The sequence below is a fragment of the Podarcis liolepis genome (assembly GCF_965112155.1).
Source record: "Podarcis liolepis genome assembly, chromosome: 9".
Lineage (NCBI taxonomy): Eukaryota > Metazoa > Chordata > Lepidosauria > Squamata > Lacertidae > Podarcis > Podarcis liolepis.
Window position 1 is genome coordinate 7,383,767 of NC_139564.1, and position 17,628 is coordinate 7,401,394.

General features: G+C 41.6%; 1 protein-coding gene and 1 long non-coding RNA gene across 2 annotated transcripts in view; one reads left to right on the plus strand and one right to left on the minus strand.

The window, feature by feature from the left end:
• LOC310686575 (catenin alpha-2-like) overlaps positions 1–17,628 on the plus strand; it is a gene marked incomplete at its 3' end in the record, with an annotated part of 113,971 nt that overhangs the window by 67,543 nt on the left and 28,800 nt on the right. The window lies entirely within an intron of this gene.
• On the minus strand, positions 9,217–9,915 carry LOC310686030. The gene is made up of 2 exons (XR_014515659.1): positions 9,790–9,915; positions 9,217–9,332 (listed from the first exon to the last, which is right to left on the minus strand). It is a non-coding gene; the product is annotated as an uncharacterized lncRNA (long non-coding RNA).

A 17,628-nucleotide genomic window follows, 5' to 3' on the forward strand; every position in this document is an offset into this window, starting at 1 on the left:
CCAAGCAGGGGTTTTTTTGCACTGCCAAGATCCACTACTCTGTTGCTCCTCCCCATCCCACCGATTCCCCTTCTCCAGCCCCCAGCCAGGCCCTTGATCTGCATGCACAGGAGAGAATGAGGATTTCCCCTAACTGAGCAGCAGCAGCATTGCCATGTCTCTGCCGATCTGGGGACTTTGGTGCGGCTATCATCTAGACCACTCCACTCCCTCCTTCCTGGCATTTTTTCTCAGTCTGGCAAGCACTTCCCTGGCTTTGGGGAAGGAGGTGTGAGAGCTCTGACAGGGTCCTAGAGTCCTCCCGCCTCCTTTCCAAAGCTGGGAAAGAACTAACAAGGCTTTGGGAAGGAGATGAGAGGGCTCTAGGACCCCATTAGAGTCCTCATGCCTCCTTCCCAGCGCTGCCATCACTGCTACCCCAGGAGCTGCTTCCTGTTCCCTGCCCTGGGGCTTCCAAATGTAGCCCACTTGTCATGTTTTGGATCACCCTGGGTTGGTCTGAGAGATTGAGACATGCCCAAAGTCAACCAGCTTAGAATAAATATGCAACTTGTGTTTCTCACATCAAAGCCCAATATACTAAAACCTGGTTGTGGCTTGCCTCTGTATCTGTCTTTTGTATGTTTCTGCTATGGATGTAGCCTGTATAAGTAGTTTTGTTTGACTCCAACATTGAAGCCTTGTATTCTGACACTGTCTTCTATTTTATTTTTTGTAAGAGGGATAATACAGCTCTCCCAAGCCTTCTAAATATATTACTCCCTAGAGGCAAACTAATAAGTACAAGGACCTGATAATGTAAACAGAAGTAACACACATTAAATAGTTATACATTTCACACTACATAAAGAGTTCCTAGAATATCATTTAGAATATGGATTAGTTTGAAAGCTACACCAAGCAATAAATAACCATGTATTTTAATAGCAAATACGCTAATACATAAGTGCATGCACCTCCCACCAATTTGGATCCTTAAGTCCCCTTATTTGAAAAACTTTCATAGAAAAATTGGTACAGATTGTGGTTTCAAGATAAGGTCATGTGAAGAAAGAAATCAGATAGCTGTTTAGTAAGTTTCTAGAAGTGTAAACTTAAAAAAAAAGTCTCTTAAGCGACCAGTCGCAACAATGATTTGCTCTAGTCACCTCAATGCAATTATTTCATCAAAAGATTATTTGTATCTATGTCTGCTTTATTTCTCTCAGCCCCCTACTCCCCTCGCCCCAACACAACTTACAGAGTTTGAGGATAGCTTTATCATGCCTTCTTGGCTGGATGACTTTCCATATGACAAATTTCCCCTAGCTCACCTCCGATGCTTTCCAGGAGCAGAACACAAAGTGAGGATCATTAATAATTAATAGAAAGGTTTTAGCTGAGAAAAAAATAGAAAAAAGGTATGAAAGCTCTTCCTAAAAACAATATTTATCTCTAATGTAGAATCATAGAATTGTAGAGTTGGAAGGGACCCTGAAGGCCATTACTCCAAACTCCTGCAATGCAGGAATTGCAACTAGATCATACATGATAGATCAGTGTTTCCCAACCGGTGTTCCGCGGCACACTAGTGTGCCGCGAGACGTTGCCTGGTGTGCCGTGGGAGGGAGGCGGGCGAGTCGGGCGGCGAGAGGCGGGGCGGCGGTGGCGAGGAGAGGCCGCCCAGCACGGGGCTCTCGCCGTCTGCCTGCCTGGCTGCCTGCGTGGCGCTGACGTCACGGGGCTGTAACGTGCCCCACATAGGCACACGCGGGGAGGCGAGCAAGCTCCCTCCCACATCCCATCGCCGCTCGCTTCGGCCGGCCTACTGGGCTGTCGCAGGCGGAAGGCCTGCGCATGCGCGAGGTTTTTGCGCCTTCGGGATTCCCTTCACGCCTTTCTCCTCCCGGGTCCTTGAGAGCGCGGGAAGCGGCAGCGCGAGACCGGTGTTGAGCCTGGTAGGTATTGTGCTTGCCAAGGCAGTCATTTGGGAAATGAAAACTTGCAAAGCAAGCAACCAGTTCAATCTGAAGTACGTGTATGCTTAATATCCTGTATCTGAAACCTGTTCTGCCCCCTCCCCCACACTTGGTGCCATTTTCATCTACACATGCAGCAGAGTAAGTTGACCCAGAATAGTACCAATTCAGATGGCAGATGGGAGAATGACAGTGCTGAATGCTTTCCCATGTAGAACAGTCCCTGCAAATAAAAACCTAGCATATTTGGAAGAGGGATGCTAGCCTAACCATTACCTTCTATGCTGTTACTATTTTTTTTTTTTTTTTTTTACATAAGTAAAAAGTGACCTTTCCCCATCTGGCATGGTGGTGTGCCTCGAGATTTTTTTCATGAAACAAGTGTGCCTTTGCCCAAAAAAGGTTGGGAAACACTGTGATAGATGACCATCCAGTCTCTGCTTAAAAACCTCCAATGGAGGACAATCCACTACCTTCCAAGGGAGTCTGTTCCCTTGTCAAACAGCTCTTACCACCTGAAAATTCTTCCTAATGTTTAATCAGAATTGCTTTTCTGGTAACTTGAATCCATTGATTCAGGCCCTTTTTCAACAAGCCTTTTAAGCTGAGATATTTCCTTGTCTGCACCTGTATTGGAATTGTTTTTATGATAATTTTACTGTTTTAAAATTTGTTGTTTGCCACTGTGAATGGAATATAAATATAATAGATAGGTAGATGCTGTCTAGCATCTTAGGAAGAGATTACAAAACATCCTTAGCATGTTAGTTATTTGCTGAAATGTTCTGTTTTATTTCTGTTCATTTGCTTAATGACATACATTGTTTAGCATTAGAGCTAGAAAAGCTACCCAGTCATCTCTGCTATTGAAGAGATAAGCCAATTATGAGCTCTTGCTTCCCAGCTTAATTGTATAAATATGATTGTGTGTGGCCATTTGGAAGGAAATGCTGTTATTTTTCTACTCCAACATCTGAGAGCAGAGTTTCTCCCAATATTCTAAGATAATCTGAACTCCCTTTTATCTAATCAATGCTTCACACTTTAAGAACTTAAAGTGGATCTTAAGAATGTGAGGAGAGCCTGCTGGATCAGGCCAATGACCCATCTAATAATTCTAAAATAATAATCCAGTTTTCACAGTGGCCAACCAGATGCTAGTGGAAACCCACAAGCAGGATTGGAGCACAAAGGCACTCTCTGTTCCTGATATCAAACAGAAATTCTTACGGTCATTTTCTGTTACCAGGGTTTCCTGGAGGCCATTATCATAGGGTCATGATGCTTGGTAGTTGCTTCTGCCAGCGCCATATATATGGGGTCGTAGACAGAGTCTGGGATTATTCTCTCCCTCTGAATTTCTATATGTTCATGTGTTCTCATTCAGTTATAGTTAGCCAGTGTAGCTCTTAGAATTACTCATAGGCACTTCTCTAGCATATTGATTGAGTTGATTATAACATCAAGTGATTTCATTCCTCTATAGTCAGTGTCCTGTGCAATTTGTTTGCCATTGGAATACTGGAAGGTGTTATGCTATGGTATGTTTGTGGCATTTTTTATTCCTTACTAGACGTCTTTAAGGACTTTTGTATCTGTTTTTGCATTTAAAACTCTGACTATACTTTGCCTTCTATTGCTATTATAATCCGCTCATGTGGAATCATAATCAGTCAAGCATTCTGAACCATTGCTGAATATTGAGCTATTTCTAGAGGACATGTATTCATCTATTGAAGTTTTCACAGCAAATTAAGCATATGTGTGCATTGCAGAACAGAGTGATTAAGCTTTAATTCATGGTTTGAAATGCTTTAATTAACGACACATTGCTACAAAAGTTTACACCGAGCGAAGTGCAAAATAGTAAAAGTTAAGGCATTTAAGACATGTATTTAATGTTTAAAAAAGTTAGACCTGAAACAAATACAGTGGTGCCCCGCAAGACGAATGCCTCGCAAGACGGAAAACTCGCTAAACGAAAGAGTTTTCCGTTTTGGAGGTGCTTCGCAAAACGAATTTACTATGGGCTTGCTTCGCAAGACGACAATGTCTTGCGAGTTCCTGCTGGTTTCCCCCCCCCTTTTTCTAAGCCGCTAAGCCGCTTATCAGCTGATCCGATCAGCAGATAAGCCGCTAAAAGCCGCTAATAGCTCTAATAGCGCTAATCCGTCAATGGGCTTGCTTCGCAAGACGAAAAAACCGCTAGACGAAGAGAATCACAAAACGGATTCTTTTCGTCTTGTGAGGCACCACTGTATTGCTTTTGCAGTAAATTGTACACTTTGTAGATTTCATGGCTTACACAATTTTGAATTCAAAGAAAATTTTCAGTGTTGAGCATTCCATCAGTAGTTGAATGATACATTGATCAATATTGATCAAATTTTGAACAACCATGGGCCCAGGATAGAACTCTGTGGCACCCCTGCTGTCACTTTTTACCATGATGATGAGGAACCTGCCAGGAAGCTAGAGTAGCAGCTCTACACCACCTGGCAATCCACTTCTGATAAGTAGCCTTTCTTCTTTCCTGGCTAGAATGGTGAATGGTGTTTCATAAATGGTGTTGTCAATCTGTGATGTTTATGTTTGGGTGTTAATATTTCTCTTTGCCAAAATACATGCCAAACATAACAATGTTGAATTATACAACATTCGTAATAAACATATTTTATATATTTGTATACATTGCCTTCTTTACACCACATATAGCAGTCTATTAGTAACTGTAACAAGTAATTTAAGAACAGTTGTATGCATAGCAGCATTTGGGTGCAGTTTCTATATGAAACAGATATTCTTAGAGGCATGTGAAGTACCAGTGAAAACATGGGCAGCCTACTCCTATTCTCATGTGCATTGAGCTATCAACCATGACTTCAAGATTTCTCTCCTGGTCAGTCACTGTCACTTCAGATCCCATTAATGTATATATGAAGTTTGGCTTTCTTGCCCCAATGTGCATCAGTTTACACTTGCTTACGCTGAGTAACATTTGCCATTTCAATACCCATTCATGCAGGGATGTTTTTGGAGCACAAATCCTTTTTGTTTTTATCACCCTGAATGCTTTGGTGCTATCAGCAAGTTTAGAACCTCACTGGTTACGGCTAACTCCAGAAAAGTTATGGGCTTGCTTGAAAACTTATGGACTTACTTAAAAATTATGAACAAGTTCAAAAGCACCAACCCAGAGGCGCCAGCTTGCAAGGGTAATTGGGGGGGGGGGCGCCAATGTTGCACGTGATTTCCTGACATTGCATGCTTGATGTCAGGACGTTGAGAGGAGCTGGGGTGGAGCCAAATGCTGTGGTCACATGGCTTCAATGGCCAATGACTCAACCCTACCGCCTCCTGGCACTGCCACTGGCGGGAGGCTGTTTCCACTCTCCTTCCCCTCCACAGAAAGAGAAGGAGCTGCTTACTGTAGCTGTGCCACACTCCACTCTGCACTACTCCATCCCTTCAACATTGGGTACTGAGGGGATTCAAAACAGCTCAGACCCTCAGGCGCTGGTGCTCCTCCTATTCCCAGACTTGATGAAATCACACACAAATATGTAACACCCAGTGGAGTTCCAAGAGTTAGCAAATGCCTCATTGCTCCAAAATTTTGATTGGCATGCAGAAGTCATTGCAACCACTGTCATTTTAAAGTTACACCACAGTTCTGAAATGGTGAAGCTTTGTTTGATTTGTGTATTACCTATTTTAACCAGGAGATGCTTTAAGTATAGGAGCTTGTTCTTAGGCTTCTATTTGCAGATGTCTATCAAGATAGAGATGTCAAACACTTTGAACCTTTTTCCTCGCTGTTTGAAATGTTAGTAAAAAATCTTTAAACAAAAACTAAACATTGATTCCATTTTCTTAGTGGGTTGGTTTTTTTTTGTCTTGCAAAAAGAGTTGCAAAATGTCAATAGCTGTGTGAATCAAATCCTGAGGAAGCAAGTTCCCCCATATAATGGAAAAATCAATTACATTATAATGCCTGCAAAACTGGCAGTTCAGAAAGTACTATTATGGTTGAGGAAAGTGGGCTGCAGACCAGGTGTTCTCTTCACCTGTTTACTTTGGTTCTCCGCGCAAATGCTGCTGCTGTTAGGGCTGAGGGGGATGTTGTATTAGGCAGGATTGTGGGATCCAAAATTCAGGTTGAGGCTGAATGGCGCATAGGTTTGGAAATCAGTTTAAAGTTCTGGGCTCCAAATAAATGCGTTCAGAATTGGAGTATAAGGTTCTGAAATCAGAAATTACCGTTGAGACCAGGTTGGGACCATTGTTGATCTGTTGTCAAACATAATATATGTGAGAAAATGGGCAGCATATAAATAATTTAAAATGTTATTATTATAAGGTAAGATACTGTGGTATCATGAGCTGGCTGAGTCATAGAATTGTAGAATTGGAAGGGACTCCAAGGGCCATCAAGTCCAAACCACTGCAATGCAGAAATCTCAACCAAAACGTCCATGTCACATGGCCATCCAATCTCTGCTTAAAGACCTTAAATGAAGGACAGTCAGCCACCTTCCGAGGGAATCTGTTCCACTGACAAACAGTTCTTACCATCAGAAAGTTCTTTCTGATGTTTAGTTGGAATGGCCTTTGTTGTAACTTGAAGCCATTGGTTTGGGTCCTACCCTCCGGAGCAGGGGAAAACAAGCTTACTCCATCCTCCATGGGACAGCCCTTCATATACTGGAAGATGGCTGTCATATCTCCTCTCAGTCTCCTCTTGTCTGGGCTAACTGCCTCAACCATTCCTCATAAGGCTTGGTTTCCAGGCCCTGCATCATCTTGGTCAATCCCCTCTACACACTTTCCAGCTTGTCAGTATCCTTCTTAAATTGTGGTGTCCAGTGGACATTATTCCAGGTTGGGTCTGACCAAGGCAGAATAGAGTACTATTACTTCCCTTGATCTGGACACTATACTTCTGTTGATTCAGCCTTGAATAATTTGAGTTCCTTGGGATTCAGCTACTGGGAGCTAGGGCATGCGGCAACTCCAGATACAATGGACTACACATCCCTGACCACTGGTCTTGCTAGCTAGGGATAATGGGAATTGTAATTCAAAAAAGCTGGACACCTAAGTTCGAGAAACTCTGTGTTAGAGGATAATAGAGCTTATTAGGGTCCCCCATTGCTGCAATGTAGTACTTGAGCAAGTTTCCATATTTTTACTTCATGGAACTGAAGTTCAAGGCCAGGTTTGTAAGTGGGCAAACATTGACAAGTAAGCATATTAAGTTGGCACTCCAAATTGATTTTGTTTTTAGCCTGTAATATTGTCTTTTTAAAATAAATTTTGGCTGCATTAGTCACAAATACTGGCGATAAAATGCATCCGCTAGCATTGCTGAGGCTGCTACTAGGAATAGGACTGTGCATTTTGGGTTTCTGAGTGTTACTATATCTCATCAGTCATTTCCTATTCTATGCAGAAATCTTAAAACAATTCTCTTTTTTTGGCCTAGAGTTCTTAGACCATTGCCAGGCTTGGCTTAACACACTAAGAGAGATAGCAACAGCCTGCTGGATTGTCCAGCTTACCATCTTATTTCCATCTGTCTCAATAAACCCTGTTCCTGACAGAGTTATTACTGTTACTATAGTATTACTATGCCCACCAACCCGTGCCATCATGTTTTGTGCCCAGTAGACCCATTGCTGCTACTAGGAATCTTTTTTGCTTATTGCATGCCATTTCCTTCCACATAGAGAAGCAAAAGTTTTGTTCTTCCACTCTTTTCCTCCCCCCGCCCTTGAATAGCTGGAATATGGGAAGAGAAAAGCTTTGTTGCCTTACTGTCAACAAAGTAAAGGTAAACGTAAAGGTAAATGTACCCCTGCCCGTTTGGGCCAGTCGTGTCCGACTCTAGGGTTGCGTGCTCATCTCGCTCTATAGGCCGTGAGCCGGCGCCGTCTGAAGACACTTCCAGGTCACGTGGCCAGCGTGACGAAGCTGCAGCTGGCGAGCCAGGACCAGCGCAGCACACGGAAACGCCGTTTACTTTCCCGTTAGAAAGCGGTCCCTATTTATCTACTTGCACTTAGGGGTGCTTCCGAACTGCTAGGTGGGCAGGAGCTGGGACCGAACGACGGGAGCTCACCCCGCCGCGGGGATTCGAACCGCCGACCATACGATCAGCAAGTCCTAGGCACTGAGGTTTTACCCACAGCGCCACCCACGTCCCTTGTCAACAAAGTGCTGCCCTGTAAATAGAAAGGGCCACATTAGCAATGTCTGTTCTGTGGCGTTCCTATGTGGGAATCTGTAATGTATTTAAATAAAGGTTAAGGACCCCTGATAGTTAAGTCCAGTCGCAGACGACTCTGGGGTTGTGGTGCTCATCTCACTTTACTGGCTGAGGGAGCTGACGTTTGTCCGCAGTTTTTCTGGGTCATGTGGCCAGTGTGACTAAGCTGCTTCTGACGAAACCAGAGCAGTGCACAGAAACGCCGTTTACCTTCCCGCCAGAGCGGTACCTATTTATCTACTTGCAGTTTGTGGCGTGCTTTCAAACTGCTCGGTTGGCAGGAGCTGGTACTGAACAACGGAAGTTCACTCCATTGCAGGGATTCGAACTGCCAACCTTCCGATCGGCAAGCTCAAGGCTCAGTAGTTTACACCACAGCGCCACCCACGTCCCTCTGTAATGTATTAAGAGGTCCTTAATGAGTATTTTTGGGTTAGTCATTGCCTCTCTGCTTCATTTTCTTCTCTTTAAGCATGTTGAATCATGTGGAAAGCAGTGTTCAGCATTTATTTAACACTACTTTAAAGCATTAGGGACGCGGGTGGCGCTGTGGGTTTAACCACAGAGCTCGGCAGTTCGAATCCCCGCAACTGGGTGAGCTCCCGTTGCTTGGTCCCTGCTCCTGCCAACCCAGCAGTTCGAAAACACGTCAAAGTGCAAGTAGATAAATAGGTACCGCTCCAGCGGGAAGGTAAATAATGGCGTTTCCATGCGCTGCTCTGGTTTGCCAGAAGCGGCTTAGTTATGCTGGCCACATGACTCGGAAGCTGTACGCCAGCTCATTCAGCCAGTAAAGTGAGATGAGCGCTGCAACCCCAGAGTCGTCCGTGACTGGACCTAATGATCAGGGATCCCTTTACCTTTACTTAAAGCATTATCTCAGTAACAGTAGGTAGCCCAATGTTATTACCCCAATATTGCCATGTGGGGTGAGCTTAGAGAGAGGCTGTGCCTTATTTGGGAGATGAATGAAATAAGGATTCTATATCAGAATGCGTAGTAGTTTTATTAATTAACAATCAATAGTAAATGATTAAGTAAATTGGATATTACATCTTTTTCCTCTTCTGCAGCTGTACAATCACAGATAGGTCTGAAAATTCTGTCTGAAATGAAAACGAAATAACAGTGAGGCAAGAAGGAATAAAGCAAAAGACTCGAGCTTTTTTATTTTATGATTTCCTCTGGTATCTCTAGGGACTCTTTGAAATCAAGTAAACGAACTGTTCTGTAGATGGTAGATGTAAAAAAAGGAAAAGAAAAGAGGCATTACAAAAAGGAAATACATTTAAGTGCCAACTCATTTTAAGGAAGTTTTATTGCTTAAAGAATGCATTGAAATACCTTTTAAATTAGTATATGTGTTCATTTGAACAGATGCTGTCTTTTTGATATATATTTTAAAAAAGCTTATTTGGTGGGATAAAAGAAAAATACTCTCACTGCATGAGTAAATGTAAAGCTGAGATTACCCAAAAGTTTTATTTAAATCTGTTGCCAGATTTATTTTTTGTTTTTGCTGATGCACTCTTAACACTAAAACATTCAAGCTAAATGCCTTACATTATTCATTCAGTTACCTCAATGAATCTTGGGCAGCCTCAATAATGCAGACCAATACATGTAGGCAGGCTTTGGCAGTTTGACAGCATCTCAGTGGATCTGAACAACCCAGCTGGTTTGCATCCTACAATACAGATTTTTTGAAAGGGTCTCAGATATAGTTGTTGTTTATTAAATTTCTATACTGCTTTTCGTACTAAGATCAATTTTTACAATATAAAAACAAAAAAATACATATCATAATTAGGCACACATGTACAAGTAGACATATTTGGTCAGTATCAGGTGTTTGTGTGTGTGTTACAAAACACACCCACACCTGCAACATACTGTTAGTCATGCAAATGTGTTATAAAATGCATTGGGCCACATTTTAGCTGCTGCTACATTGTGAAGGAACCTTTGATCTTGGGATTCTTATACAGTATGTGTGCAGCAAGAGTGCAGTCCTTCACGAGCCTTTCTCCAGGTCTGTGAAACCTAGTTCTGCTATGAGTCAGAGATGGCATTGAGTCTAGCAAGCCAGAAATCCCCCAAGGGGCAGACTCCTCCATGAAATTGTGGTGGGTGGTGATACCGGATTAAGAATGAAATCAAGGAAACATCCAGAAGAGGAAATGTTATAGTAATGCATGACTTCAATTATCTTCACATAATCTGGCTACATATGGACATTTCTCTAGTAACTCATAGTATTTATCACATTTCCTTAAAGGCAGAACCCTGAAATTCACTTCAAATTTTGCTTTAGTGTAGATTTTGGTAGCAACTTTAGGTGAGATAGCGAGCCTGGCAACTACCACCTGTCAATTACTTTGCTAGCTTGCAAATACTGAAAGGCAATGGCAAACCTAGACAGCATCTTAAAAAGTAGAGACATCACCTTGCCAACAAAGGTCTGTATAGTTAAAGCCATGGTTTTCCCAGTAGTGATGTATGGAAGTGAGAGCTGGACCATAAAGAAGGCTGATCGCCGAAGAATGGATGCTTTTGAATTATGGTGCTGGAGGAGACTCTTGAGAGTCCCGTGGACTGCAAGAAGATCAAACCTATCCATTCTTAAGGAAATCAGCCCTGAGTGCTCACTGGAAAGACAGATCGTGAAGCTGAGGCTCCAATACTTTGGCCACCTCATGAGACGAGAAGACTCCCTGGAAAAGACCCTGATGTTGGGAAAGATTGAGGGCACAAGAAGAAGGGGACGACAGAGGATGAGATGGTTGGACAGTGTTCTCGAAGCTACAAACATGAGTCTAACCAAACTGCGGGAGGCAGTGGAAGACAGGAGTGCCTGGCGTGCTCTGGTCCATGGGGTCACGAAGAGTCGGACACGACTAAACGACTAAACAACAATAACAACAACAAGGGGCTGTAGTTTATTAACTTTTTCAGTGTGCATTGAGTCAATCTCAACATGTACCAGAACATTTATGTGACAAAATAAATAGCATATGATGATTACTTGCTACCGTATCCACATGGGCCAGTCATTATTTGGAATGGTGAGGCTGCTTTTGATTAGCCATTTTCCTTGTATGGTCCAGCTTAAAACAAGGCCCATTTTAAAAACAAATAAATAGTAGCATATCCACAGCTTATATTTTTTAATAAGACACAGGAATTGCTATGTGCTGCTAATTTCTTCGACATTTCTGGTCTTCTGAATATTGTAATAGGTTAAAAGGAAAGTGATAAGAAAACTATTTGTTCCTGGGGCTTAATTAGAATAAAGGATGATAAATAAAATGAATTTATACTGCTATGACAAGTAACTCAATATAGCCTTTCCCCATCTCAGCAGAGTTCTACTGCTTCTGACAACAGTGACTAGATATTTCAGAATGCACAACTTACACACTTTTATAATTGACCGTATGTCCCGTCGGTGTTTTTGCCTTGTAACTTGTAGTATCTCTGCTAAATATCTTGTCATGCAGATACTGACTCTGTATTGTTCCATTTCTGTTATTCAAAACCCTTGCCAATTATTCTTACCATCTGTTCACTAATAGATTTTCAGTGATAGATTTTCTCAGCTCAATTAACATAGTACTAAATATATTCTGCTAGTTCCTTGATAATGTAATGGAATTGACTGATCAATAAATTATACTTTTATTTGCATGTTTCAGTTCCCTAGGGATGTGATGGCTGGGGCTGTAGGGAGTGGTGGTTCAAAACATTTGGAAGGTGCCAGATTGGTGGAGACTGCCCTGTATGATATCGCCTACATATCTATTTTGCTATTCCTATAACCGGTAGTATAGAAATGCTGCTAGTAATCAAATCAAATAACATAAATTGAACATTTTTCTTGATTCAATACAGAACCTTTTATTCTTGGTATTCCCTGTGTCTCTTGTTTATTTCAGCTTTAGTTTTTTTGTTTCTGCATCTGTTTTTTATTATTCTTATTTCTTTGATTTATATACCACCCTTTATCCAAAGATCCCAGCTCTCTACTCTCTTTTCTTACAATGGTACTCTTTACTTACCTGTCTGTGTCTTATCGCAAATATTCATATAACCAGCTTTATCCTTTTTTCTTGTGAATGTAACATCCCATGCCAACCTTGGTTTGGTTTGGTTTTTTGGTGTTTGTCTCATGAAGTTCTGTTTCATTGTTTGGTTTACATGGAAAAAAATCAATAAAAATACTTTTTTTAAAAAGTATTGGGTTTTATATATTTATTCATTAAAAGATTTCAACACCACTTTCATTTACAGAAAGAAATGCCGAAGTGATTTACAGTAATAAAACAGAACAAATTAAACAAAAATAATTGGCTTTTGGAATACATTCATTGGGGAATGAAGGAACAGAATATTAAATAGAGGGAAAGGACATAAATTACCGTAAAAAGGAGGGATGTTGTAACATGTTTGTATTGTATGTTACATATGGGATGGTTGCGTTTTTCATGTGCCAATTCAGAAGAACTTTATGAAAGCTATGGATAATTCATTTTCTGAAATATCAACTGGTGGACATTGTCTTCTATAATAATAAGCAGCTGTTTTTTACTGAAACATTTTGTGTGTGCCTCTTCCCACTCCATATTCAACCCCAAACTGACATATTAATCAGCATAGACAATATGGACCTATCTTATATATTCTGCCTTCACAATACATCCACATCTTCTAAATTTGATTTACAAAAGCTTGCATAACTATGCTTCTAGAATGAAATATTATCATTTTGTTTACTTGAAGGGCTGCAGAAATAATTACATGTGATAAACCTTTTTGATTGAAAGAAGCAACCAGTGAAGATTTGTTGATGCAGTGCAAATGTTACTTCTGGTTTTAGGAAAGTTAGCATATTAAATCCCTATGTGTGGAGAGCCTTGTTTCCCTCACCTGATGTTGATTTAAAGTCTGAATGGCTCTTTGCCGATTTAGAATGATGCACAAGAGGATTTTGTGAATTGACTTTTTAGGCTGATCTGAATGCTGCCTTGAATTTTAGTTCTGCCTTTCCACTTGAGAATTAATTAAATCTCCTTATTGTTTTAACTGTGAAAAGAAGTCTTCATTATTGGAACAAATCTCGCAGTTAATAATATTTAAGCTTATCTTTTAGGTGCAATACCCAAGTGCCCAGTAAATGTAAATTTTACGTGTGCTGTTTTACTGAGCTATGTTGACCTTTTGCTGTTCTTGCTTATTGAAAAAAGAGAGTCTCTAAACACTGTATCAGAAAGTTTCACACAGCAACGGCTCAAACTGAGTTGGAAAGTCAATCTTGCATTGCTATCCATTGAGCACAAACCATTTCCCTTATTCAGAATTATTGGTTAGAGACAACAACAACAACAACAATTTTATTTATGCCCCACCCTAACCTGGGGAGACCTAACCTGGGGAGAAAACAGTAAAGACCTGATGAAGAGAGCACAGCAGAGGTTATATTTTCTGAGAATCCTATGGGAAAATAATCTCTCAAAGGACCTGTTGATGGCATTTTACCATTGTACTGTTGAGAGCGTATTAACTTATGGTCTGTGTGTGTGGTTTGGGAGCTGCACGGTCAGGGAAAAAACAATCCTGTCCAGGGTTGTAAAGACTGCGGAGAGAATAATTGGGTGCACTCTTCCCACTTTGGATCAAATCTATGCTTCCAAGTGTCATAAGAAAGCTGCAGAGATAGTGCAGGATAGTGCGCACCCCGGAAATGATCTCTTTCAGCTTCTGCCTTCTGGAAGAAGGTACAGGGTTATAAAGACTGGGACTAGCTCCCTGAGAAACAGTTTCTATCCAAATGCGATTTTGGTTTTAAAGGCAGTGTAAGGTAGTCTCTATGGGAGTATATTATATTTAATTATGGGGTATCAGTGTTTTTAGGAGGTTAACCAGGCTGGGATAGCTGGGATAGCAGACTTGTTGGTTTTTGAATGTCTGATGTAGATTTTTTCAATTTCGTTGTTCTGTATGGGACAATGACAATAAAGATTATCATATCGTATCGTACCCATCTGGCTGGGTTTCCCCAGCCTCTCTAGAATTTAGCCCTACTCTTTTCCCACTGGGTGCTCCACCACCCTCTCCCCTGCCACCCTAATCCCTCTGCTCTCCTCCCTTAGCTTAGTGTCCAGCAGCAGGAAGGGGCTGTTTTCCCCTTTTATTCACCTTTAGTTGGGTGTATGTGTTGTGTGGTGCCATCACTATCTGATTCTCAGCACTCTTGGAAGATGAGGATGGCAGGCCCAGATGGAATCTCAACACTGGGTTCTTTGCTATGCAGTGCTCCTACTTAAATAAATATGAAAGGAAAAGAAGAATGGGACCCCATCAACCCTAGTCACTCTCCTAGTCAACATCAAGTGGTGGAAATAGAAGGAGGGGGTCCTTTAGCACCATTTAGTCTTCCAAATGCATACTGGAAAGGTGGCGTTCATGGCCAGGGCTTCATCAGGTGCTTTGCTGTGTCGGCTGGTGGAACGCTCTGTCACAAGAGACTAGGGCCCTGCAGGACTTGACATCTTTCCGCAGGGCCTGCAAGACGGAGCTGTTCTGCCAGGCCTTTGGTCGGGGTTCAGTCTGACTCCCTCTCCCCTTTCATAAGAACTTGCATGAAAGTGGCCTCCCAATTTTTCTCACAGGCCCACATAAGTTCAGCACAAACAGTTGGGCCTGGTGAGCATTTAAGGTCCCCAACCCTAATCTGCGGGTTGCCATCTGACTGGATTTTATTCTGATCCTGATCTAATTTGAGGATGTATTTTAATTGATTGTCGGATTTTATGTTAATGCGTTATACATTTGATGTTAGCCGCTCTGAGCCTGGCTTCGGCTGGGGAGGGCTGGATATAAATAAAAATTATTATTATTGTTATTATTATTATTATTATTATTATTATTATTATTATTATTATTATTAACTAAAGGTTAAAGGGGCGGGAAGGGTGCAGAAAAACATGCACTGACTGGCGGGAGCCCTGGGATATAGCCGCCCTTGACAGTTGCTCATGTTGTGCCTGTTTCTTCCTGTGCCGCCTGCAGTTTCCGCTTTTGTCAATCTGCCATTGCTTTCTGTTCAGCAGCTTCAGCTTTTGTAGCTGGAGTCAGTTAGGGACCTGCCGTCTCAAGCCATGTGGAAAAGGCATGCTAGGCAGGTCTCCAAGAACTCACAGCCAAGATTTAAAATTAAATGGCAAATTTGAGAAGGCTTAAGGATGTGGTGAACTGAGAATAGGAATTACCGTATTCTGTAAGTAGGTCAGAGCTGGCAACAGAATCCAGAAGCAGAGCAGGGTCTCCTGAATTAGCGCACCTACCCCCCCCCCAAAAAAATTGGACCTTTCTTTCCGATGAAGGTAGAAGAAATAACTTTAGAGATATTAGTGTGAGGGAGGGAAGCTTCTTTTGAAAATCTAAAGTTATGTGGTAATCTGAGGGCTGCCTTTTAAAAAATGTCTTTTTTTTCTTTTGACGGTAAGAGCCACTCTGTGTGGCTAGAAAGCCTTGCTGTCACCATGCATGCTCAAAATCGGCAAATAAATGCCCTCGGGAGCAACAGGGCTGCCCTATTCTGGAAGGAAAGAGAGTAACCAATTAGAGATCAGATTACAGTGGTGCCCCGCAAGATGAATGCCTCGCAAGACGGAAAACTCGCTAGACGAAAGAGTTTTCCATTTTGGAGGTGCTTCGCAAAATGAATTTCCTATGGGCTTGCTTCGCAAGACGACAATGTCTTGCGAGTTCCTGCTGTTTTTTTTCCCTTCCCCCCTTTTTTTCTAAGCCGCTAAGCCGCTTATCAGCTGATCTGATCAGCAGATAAGCCGCTAAAAGCCGCTAATAGCGCTAATCCGCTAATCCTTCAATGGGCTTGCTTCGCAAGACGAAAAAACCGCTAGACGAAGAGAATCACAGAACAGATTCTTTTCGTCTTGCGAGGCACCACTGTACAATCAAAAATTGCTATGCAGAAGCCGAAGCATTGTGAGTTCAGCATTACGATCCCCATATGGCAGCTGGGGCATAGAGAATAGTGGTTTTTCTATAGTAACCAAGCAGAGGACAAATTTGAGCCAGGAACTCTTTCACCTGTTTTCTCTTGGCATTTCCCTGGCCATTAATACCAGTTCCTGGACTACCTGGTTACTGTGATTTATATTTTAACTTTGTTTTATTGTGATATTTTGCCGTGGTTTTATTTGTTTGTGAACTGTCTTAGTGTTTGAAATAGAAGGCAGTACAGTGGTACCTCGGGTTACATACACTTCAGGTTACATACGCTTCGGGTTACAGACTCCGCTAACCCAGAAATAGTGCTTCAGGTTTAAAACTTTGCTTCAGGATAAGAACAGAAATCGTGCTCCGGCGGCACGGCGGCAGCAGGAGGCCCAATTTGCTAAAGTGGTGCTTCAGGTTAAGAACAGTTTCAGGTTAAGTACGGACCTCTGGAACGAATTAAGTACTTAACCCGAGGTACCACTGTATATTAATTGTTCGTATAAAACAATAAATAAATAATAGCTCTACCAACTGTTGGTAGCCATTTTTAGGTAGCATCCAAACATTTGTGAAAATAGTGCCATGTACTAAACTCCTGCAGAAGTATTTAATGCTTTTTTTTGCTGCTTCTCCCTGTGAATTTGATTGGTGAAAATGTAACAGGACAGGGATGAAAAGGTTACATGTGTTTCATTTCCCCCTTCTGAAATCGTACTTTACAAAAATGAAGTAGGTTTTATAAAGGTGATTAATTTGAGAAAGTTGACCAAATGTGAAAAAATAAACTGCATTACTTCTCAACTGTAATTACTTAAAATGAAATGTTGAACAGGTAACTTAAAAAGGACAGTTAAGTATTGGGCTTTGTTGATCTGTCTTCACAGAGAGCAAATGGCAAACAGGAAGAAGAGACATTATGTTTAATTAGCTAAATTAAATACCTGTCCAATCATTTCTAGTTTGGCAGAAAAATCTTGTAATATTATACATAAGACACTAAAATATGACACCTTAAAAAGAACTGTAATGATCTGAGGTGAGAGGGTATCATAATTTTATCTTTTTAAAGATATTTGAAACTAAACAAGGTGTAGTTAAGCATTGCTGTTTGTATCAGCGAAGTTTAGACTTTGCACACTTTATCAGCTAAGAATGTGAACTTCAGATGCAAAATGATTCAGCTAATTTACTCTATTGCTATCAAGCATCATAGGAAATCTGAATCAGTATGGAACAGTAGTCTGTTTCCAAACCACCAGAGTAAGAAGATGCACAGGTGCTGTCACAGCCATCCCACCTGGTGTGCCCTCCTCTGAGAAAGCAAGAGAGGTGATAGAGATGCAGCTGCAGAGGCAATGGGTGAACCTAGTGGGTGGGGAG